Source organism: Sceloporus undulatus, chromosome 1 (assembly GCF_019175285.1).
Source record: "Sceloporus undulatus isolate JIND9_A2432 ecotype Alabama chromosome 1, SceUnd_v1.1, whole genome shotgun sequence".
Taxonomy (NCBI): Eukaryota; Metazoa; Chordata; class Lepidosauria; order Squamata; family Phrynosomatidae; genus Sceloporus; species Sceloporus undulatus.
In genome coordinates, this window is record NC_056522.1 from 277,637,156 (window position 1) to 277,646,715 (window position 9,560).

A 9,560-nucleotide genomic window follows, 5' to 3' on the forward strand; every position below is an offset into this window, starting at 1 on the left:
CATGTTGAGCTTCACGAACAAGCATGGGCTCCAAAGTATCCTCCATTTTGAGCAGGACTGAGAAGCAAGGATTTATGTTCCATGAGGAATTTTAAAGTGTCTTCTATTTGCAGCATATGAAACATAAATTAATTTAATATTTAGGTTTGGGTCCCATCTTCAAGATTATGTATATGTAAATACCCCAAAATCAAAACATTTGGAATCCAAAACACTTCAGGTCCGAAGCATTTGCAATTCAACATGTAGTTCCATATATACTCATCTATAAATCTAAACATTTATGCCCAAAAATTGACCCCAAAATCCCAGTCCGACTTCTTTACGACTCATTATGGTAATGTGATAGCAGTTCGTTCAGATTTCCCTGTTTGGTGTGAAGAGAGTTTATTTCTCTCTTGAGTCAAGCAGAAAGAGTCCTGAGTGATTAATTGCTGTTAGACAAACAGAGTCCCTCTCCCGCCAGCACTGGCCCTTGCTCTCTGGTGAAGGCTGAAACCAAAGTTGAAACAAGAAGCCTCAGTTAGAGTCTCTCTTGCTGTACGCACACATACACACACTGAAGGAGGCTCCAAGTTTTATCCTTGACTTATCTGCAGGTCATGGCCCCAAAATCTGCCCTCAACCTATACGGGAGGTTGACTTATAATCGAGTATATATGGTAGTTTCTTGTACAGAGATTCAACATGTAATAGTTTCTTATACAGGCACCTGAGGTAATGCAAAAGAGTATGAGCCACTACCCTGTCTGCTGGTTTTGGTAATACCTAACCATCCTTTTGGTTGAGACAAAGAAGGAAATTGGGGTGAGAGATAATTGGACATTTTTCTTTTTTTTAATCCAGAAAATTTGTACATAGTTAAAACTGCAAAAATATATACTCTATGTAAATAAGCAGAGCTCTCTTTTCCCTAAAACTGGGTCTCAAGGCAATTTACAAATTATACTGAATCCAATATAGTTAAAGCATAAAAAGGGTCAACAATATAATAGAATTAATTAATCAGTAACATTAAAGAACCAATCTAGAACAATTAAAATTATTAAGAGCTGTTTAAAAACTGTGATTAAAAAGTAAGTAAGTAAGTAAGTAAGTACTTACTTACTTACTTACTTAAATGGCACAGTGTGCATGGCTTGGTTTGAGTGATAGACTATAACTCTGGAAATCAAGGTTCGAATCCCTGCTCGGCCATGGAAAACCACTAGGTGATCTTGGGCAAGTCACATACTGTACTCTCAATCTTGGAGGAAGGCAGTGGCAAATCTCCGCCAAACAAATCTTGCCAAGAAAACTCTATCATAGGGTCACCATAAATAGTAAAGGACTTGAAGGCATACAATAATAACAAAAACCCTATTAAAAGCCCTTTTGTGGCGTGTGAGTCCTTCCATCATAGACTGCTCAGGAAGACCTCTCTCAGAAAACCTCACCTAGTGAGCAGACTCATGATGATTAATTCTTAATTAACAATTTATCCTATGTAATTAATTGCTTTCCCTTTGTAATTAATTGTTATCGTACTTAAATGTTTGCCACTTTAAAGTAAATAAAGGTGGGTTCCAGACGCGCAAAAAGTACGTACTAGGGTTAGGAAAGGGCGTCCTTTCCGGACGCCCTAACCCTAGTATGTACCTAGTACATACAAAATGGTGGCACCCATTCTACATGGGCGCCTCCATTGGGACGTCACGACTGTGCCACCTCCAAACGGAGTGGTGCGGAAGTGCGAGGGTGCCTGGGGCGCCCTTTCCACGGCACTGGAAGGAGCTCCGAAACGGAGCTCCTTCCAGGTTTGTGTCACTGGGCGCAGCCTTTACATGGCTGCGCTAGTGACACAAAAGAGAAAGGAGTCAAGCAGCCCCATTTTCTGTCTCCCCGCCGCTGTCAGGTGTCCTTGGGGCATGAAGCCCCAAGGACACCTTTCCAAGCCACAAGGAAGTGGCCTGGAAAGCGGTGGATCGGGGCCTCAGAGGCTGCCACTGTGGCAGCTGAGGCCCCGATCCAGTGGGGAAAGGGGCGGGAACAGGCCGCCCCAAAAGGGCGGTCTGTAAACCACCAAAGAGAACAAATTGTTGATTCCAAGTAATTTCATTTTTAACACTTGGGCACTGCCAATCACTTCTTCCATTATTGATCTCCCATTTTTATGGGCCTTCCAGGGAGCTTTGGGGGAACCTTTGCTTCTGTATTTGTAACTCTGGAGATGGATCTTAAATTCTATGTTTCTAATATTGCTGTTACAATATTTGATGCATGGGAAAATATATAGACATGAGACCAAACTGTTAAATTTATTTGTTAATGTGTAGGGTGCTGTCTATGGTTTTTGTGTGTGTATGTGTTGTGTGCCTTCGAGTCATTTCTGACTTATGGCAACCCTATCAGGTTTTACTGATGTGTTTGTGCTTTGTGTTATGGTAAGATATTGATTTTTTAGGCACCTTGAATACCATTTGTGGTAGAAAGGCAAGATATACATTTGATAAATAAATAATGGGATTACAATATTGGCCATTTTATTTTCTCCATCCCACTGCTTTAGGGATACTTATTATTTCCCATTATAACAAGAAGAACAAAGTTCTCCAGTGCAACTGATTACTGTCCAAAGTGCCACAGAACGTATATTGCCTTTCATAACACTGAGGACTGGCAAAGAGAAAGTCTGGCCATAATTAAACCAGTTTAAAACCAGACAGACAGAAACCCTAATTACATATATCACTATGACTTTGATTTCATATCCAATTTGATATACTGCTTAAGTAAGTTCCAGCTAGCAGTGTTTTGAGAAAACCACATCAGGATGTACATGACTAGGTTACAGAGGCAATATTTTATGCAAGTTCAAAAGAATGACATCAAAAGCCAAGAGTTTTCAGAATTTTTTAAAAAAACATTAATTTCCAATTCCTAGACACAGTAATATTAACATTTAATAGAGAGTGTTGGGCATATGAAACACATTTGAAAAGGGGAAACTTGCTGTAACCAGTGCATTTATCAGGGGGAAGCGAACTGAGCTTACTGTTCAATGCAAGACTCTCCATAGAGTTAGAATACCCAGGGGGGGGGGAAAAGTCTGATTTGTTTGGTTGATTGACTGAAACATGTGGCTACCACTTTCCTTCACCCTTGAACTGAATATCAAACACCACACTGAGCAAGGAAGCTATTCTTTACTATAGGGCTATGTGTACACTATGGAGATAGGCTTTTCTTATGTTTCTTCCATAATGCTGCTCAAGACGGCCTATATGGGATATGTTCCTAGGAGACTGTACCACACAGACACTAATCAAACCCAGAGCCATTTTAACTTCTAGAAGGTGGCATTATCTTATGCCTTCAGATCATGCTGTGGAGTCATGGTTGTTTTTCAGTACTTCCCTTTTATAATATGACAGCTCTGTTTCTTCCTTGTCTTTTTATCAGCCTATTGTAAGGTGGGATGCGGGGGTAGGGATGGGCAAACATAATAAGCCTGGAAAAGTTGTTGAAAATGGTGAAATTAACATCTAATGGGATTTTAAAGATTCAAACTGATTCCAACAATTATAACATAATCCACCAATAATTGAGAAAAATAATATTTGGATTATGGATGTGGCCATCTCTGGGGTGATGCTGATAATGATGTTAGCAGTAGTGGTGGTGGTGGCAACAATAGCAATAGCAGCTTCATTTACATACCGCTTCATACCACCTAAGCCAGGCAACATAATTAGGTGGTTCTAAACATTTTTCTAAATTGCCTAATTATAACTACTATTGAATACAGTGTACTGTAACTGTTGTTGTTTTGCGCCTTCGATTCATTTCCTATTTACAGCGACCCTATAATGGAGTTTTCTTGGCAAGATTTGTTCAGAGGAAGTTTGCCATTACCTTTCCCTGAAGTTGAGAGCATGTGACTTGCCCAAAATCACACAGTGGGTTATATGGCCAAGCTGGGAATTGCACCCTAGTCTCCAGAGTCTTAATCCAACACTCAGTGCCACACTGACTCTCAACTCCTAGGTATAGATAGATAGACTTTTACCATAAAAGCATGTATACACAGTTTGTATTTATAAAGAGCTCTTATTCAGAATACCTTTAGGCAGCAAAATCAACTGAAAAATGTTAATGTCTCCTCAAGTGCCTCTCCCTTGTTGTTAACTGCCCTTGAGTAGATCCCAACTCAAGGCGACCCTGTGGATGAGACATCTCCAAGACTCCCTGTCTTCCCACTGTTCTAGACCCTTTAAATTAATGCCTGTGGTCTCCTTAATAGAGTCCACCCATCTAGCATAAGGTCTTCCTCTCTTTCCACAGACCTCCACCTTTCCTAGCATTTCCAATGAGTCACTCCTTCTCATGACGTGACTGAAGTGTCCTATACTGTGTAATAAAGCAGAAAAAAACACACGTTGAAAGTCTTTCACAGATTTAGAACAGCCTTCCTCAACATTATGTCCTCCAGATATTCTGTGTCTGCGCAATATAGCCTTCAACATACTACAATGGACTATGAGGCCCTGCACAGAAAGATAAAGGATTCTGGACCATAGATTTTTATTTAATTGCTCCTTCCTGTGGACATGGACAAGAAAGAGAGAGAAGAGTACTAGAAGTAAATAACTGATTTTGCAGATGGTGCTTTCAAGAAAGATTTGGCTTCTTGGGTTGGTGCTTTAATGAAAAAGGAATTCTTGCAAGAGATGGATTGCACTCTATAGCAGTTGGTAAGATCACATTTGTTAGGAGTCTCAATCTGAACATGAGTACTTTAAACAGGTGCAGTTGCCACACTGCAGAATTAATGCAGTTTGACACTGCTTTAACTGTCAGAACTCAGTTATATGGAATCCTGGGATTTGTCCATAGCACATACCATTAAGCCATGGCAGTTAAAGCAGTGTCAAACTGCATTAATTCTGCAGCATAGATGCAGCCTGAGATACAGTGCAGAGAGTAACTGTATTCCAGAGGGCCAGAATACACTAATTACTGGGGATAATTATATGGAGAAATTGGTTTGGAGAAGAGTGCACAGAGGTGATATGGAGCCATCTTTAACTATCTGAAGGGATGTCGTGTTAAATGGAGCATGCTTGTTTTCTGCTGCTTCAAAGATTAGAGCATGAACCAGTGGATTGAAATTATGTTTGACATTGGAATGGATTGCCTCAGAAGGTGATGAACTCTCCTTTTTGCAAGTCTTTAAACAGAGACAGGATGGGCACCAGGAGTGCTTAAGGTATATATTGTGCATGGCCAGTGATTGGACTGAATGGGCCCTTCTGACTCTATGATTCTGTAATCTCTTTAATTCCACTATCTTCAGTAGGATTAACAGCTGCCACCTTTTTACTGGCCATAATCTTTATGTCTTTACCTGCCACCTGATCACTGCAAGATCTAATCCTGCAGTGAGTCTTGACAGGAGCCCTTTTGTAACATTAGAATATCTGGTTTCTAGGACAGTGGCATCTGAAGCCATTCTGACAGATCCAAGACCACAGAAAAAAAGGTGCTTCAGGTATATATTCTCTCTTGGCCTTAATGGGGGAAATTTATTTCCCCCCACTATATTTGAAACCTTTAACTACAAAAATACAGCATCTGTCTAGTTTGAAAATTCAAAAGTTAAATTACAATTATTATACCAATTAAACAAAGGCACCCAGCAAATTAAATGATTGTGAAATAATTAGAAGTTATTCTGTCCATCAATGTGTATGAACTTTAAAATGAAGTCTGTCACTTTGGGAGACACAGAGAGAAACAATGCTGCAGGTTATACTAAAGAATCTGTGAATGCTACTTCTGTGTAAGAATTTTTATGATGTATAATGAAACTAACTTAGAGTAACTGAATTCACTATGTGATTATGAGATGGATTAATTTCCCCTTGTTTCCCCTTTATTAGAGTAACAATTGTCTCTCTAAACTATAATTGTCATAGCTGACAAATAAATTAGATTTGCATGTGTTAAACCAGTAGTTGTGAAGAAAAGGGTATGATTTCTGGGTCAGGATAGTTAGAAGCTAGTTCTTCCGGTTTCAACTGGGCTTTCTTCCAAGGACATCTACACGATTACAACATGCTTCATACTTCCCAATATGACATTTCCCCTTTGTACTGGGCGGAGCTAATTGTTCTTTTTTCTTGCTGAGCCAGTTCCTCAAAGCTACAAGATGACATAAGATGAGGATCTGTAAAAGTGCTGGCATGTAAAATATCTCAGTCTCTATTTAACTCCCTCCCATTCTCTCACCCAAGTCATGGGTGAGGTTATGATGGTCAGGAGCAACCCAAGGTATGTTGTTACCTGAGACCAAAGCAAAATAGTGTCTGTTCTGCTCATACATATAAACTGGCTGGACTAAAAGATGAATATATGTGATGGGATTCTGCTTTGTACCATATCTGAGACAGCAGTTAATTTAGTTATACAGCTCTGTCCTCCAACAGAAGGACACTTTTGACTCTGTCCAGCATCTGCTGGTTGAGGCAATTTTAATCTGCCCAATAATGGTAGGGACAGTAATGTTTTGAAGTAAGATGGGAGTATGAGTAGGTTGCAGGACTTCCAAATAGGACTGAACATCCCTGTAAAATTTTGAATTAAAAAGAAGTTGATGCTACACTGAGTTTGAATGAAGAAGATGGCATTACAAATAGACACTGATTAAACAGTTCTGTTTTAGTCGTCTCATATATTTGTGATTGCAAATGCAAAATGCAAGATGAGGAACTGATAGCTTTTCACCTCTTACTCTATTAGGTTAATATGTATAGATGCTCCTGCCAAACTACTTGTTCTCATGACATTAATTTTTTGGATATCTGACTACTAATCTCAGAATTTAATGTAATCCATTAGATTTTGAGATTATTATTTTTTTGCAGTGGTAATTAATTCCTAAATATAGTGCTCCCTTCCACAGTGTAAAAGGATTTTAGACTGCAATAAGAACACAAAAAGAAAGGAACAAAACCTATACAATTAATTTATTTAAATGTAAGTAGTGCATATATAAACCCACTGAATAACCCTGGGCAAGTCACATGCTCTCAGTCTCAGAGGATGGCAATAGTAAACCCCCTATTTGCAAGCCAACTCCAGATAAATGGAGTGCATCAAAATACAAATCTCAGCCTTTAAAAATTATCTCATAAACCAGAGTGGGCAAATTGTGACCTCCAAGGCTGTTTTTATTATTTATTTATTTATTTATATTTATTTATATACCGCTATTCCAAAGATCATAGCGGTGAACAGCAAGTAAGCTAATTAGCAAGTAAGCTAATTTGCCCCCAACATGACTGCCAGTCTTCTCTAGACCACCCTTTTTCTGTCCCTCAGAAGGGTAAACCACCTTTCCCAGAATCTTTTGGGAGCAGCCATTCACATTTTAAATCATTCCTGGGCATGCCCTGTAAAGTTTAACGTAAGAAACTCCATCTTTCAAACCAGAAGTGGATTTTCAAATTTTGTTTGCCATTTTGGACAGTTCATGCAACCCTCATACAGTCAACAACATTGAGCTGCACCCATCATAGGTTTATAACTGAAATACAATAGTTTGAAAATACATAATGCAATATTAAGTAGACATCACACAAGACTGTTACTATTTGGTGCTAACCACTATAATATTAAGACACACAATTGCCATATTTGAATAGCCATGATTAAATTAGGCCATTTGAGGAAAGCATAGTATCACTTACAGGTTTGAAAGAAGTTAATGCAATGAGGATCATGGATTTAGCAGCTAAACAAGATTAGTGTTTTATTTGGATGGTTAGTGAGGAGATTACGAATAGAGTTGCACTCATTTCACTCCATAACCAATGGTCTGCAAGGGATTATCACTGATCTTGAACACTGGGATTCCCAATGTTTATTTTTATCTCAATATTTTAACTCTGATTTTTTTCATGACATCTGAGAAAGACATAAAGGCTTATTGTGGGGGAAAGAGATGGATATTTGTCAACAACACAGTGTTTTATGTCACTGTTCCTTGGACTTTTAAGCAGTCCGATTATTGCATAATGACCTTTGATAGCTGCTTGACTACTGGCTTTCAGGGGGGGAAATTGGATGGAGGAATTTGGTTAGGGGCTGTTAGGTAGTTAAATGCCTGCTGCAAGAGACTTCCTCTAAAATTAAAGGAATACCCTCACTGAGTTACAGCTTAGTCCTGTATAGCAGAGCCAGGGTTTGAAGGGTTGAAATACTGTAGTAATACTTTTTGAATGGCAGGGACAACGGCATAATCTAGCATGGTCATAATCACCCCAATCTCCCTGAGTTTAGCTGCAACCCTCAGAGTAGCTGAGAAGAAAATAGATTCCAGAAGGAATATGTTGTCAAGTGGCCTTCTGCTTATGGCAGTCTTATGAAAGAGAGATCCCCAAGCAAGCTCAGGATCATGTCTTTCTTAACTGAATCACATTGTGATTGAAGAGGACTTATCCTGAGAATGACCAGGGAATAACCAACAACTAATAATTCACAAGATTATGTTGGTTATTCCCTGGAGAAATCCTCTTTAATCATGACGTTGTGGAAAAATTGTGCAACTTCCCTGGGATAATGGCAGTTTAAACCCCTGATTTTCCCAGTGTGATATAGCCCAGAAATACTAGAACAAGTTTGCTGCTAGGAGTAACCAGGGAATGTAGACATCTAAACATGTCTTAATGGTCCTACATCTTTTTAGTGACATGACTATGGGGACTGCGATGCTGAGTGTCTGTCGCTTCACACTTCGCCAACACACCACTACACACAAAGTTGTGATCACAAACAGCTGCTCAGTAAAGGTTTGTAAACAGAGACAGGATGGCCTTTGATGATTGTGAGTTGCTGCATGGCAGAATGGGGTTGGAGTGGGTGGCCCTGCCTTGGGTCTCTTCCAGGTCTAGGGTTCTGTGGCACTCTCTGCCTCTGCACAGTCAGCAATTATGGCGACATTACAGGAAGGCTGCAAGCAATCTCATACAAAGACCCAGTTAGTCAAATATGGGTTCAATAAGAATAACAATCATATCCGGCCTTTCTAGCCCCTCCCCCTTTTTTGTTCTAGGAACATCTGAATGAAAAACCTCTGCTATGATGGCCTCTATAGCTATGACTGAAGTCTTGAGTCCCAGAGTCAGCAGGCCTCAGGCTCTGACACATGGAGACCCTCCCTCATCTGAGAACGGCTGAGAATGATGAAAACACAGAACTCAAAGTAAAACAACAGCAAGTGCACCGAATGCCCCCGAGGAAGGAGACTGAAGAAGCCTGGGAAAGAAAGGGCCTCCTACTCGGTCTCTTTAGATACTGATCCCACAGACTAACAGGGCTATGGATGAGTAGCGCAGGTCCTGAGGAGAAGACAAAGCCGAGGGCCACGCTCAGAATGGAGGACACCTGGGGAGTCCCTCCTGGGAGGGAAAAAAGGAAGACTCCTGCTGGCCTCCCTGTTCCTGGGACTACAACTCCCGTGATGCCCCTGGGCCCCACCCGACCGGAAGTCGTCATCGCCCTCCCCCTCCCCCTCCCTC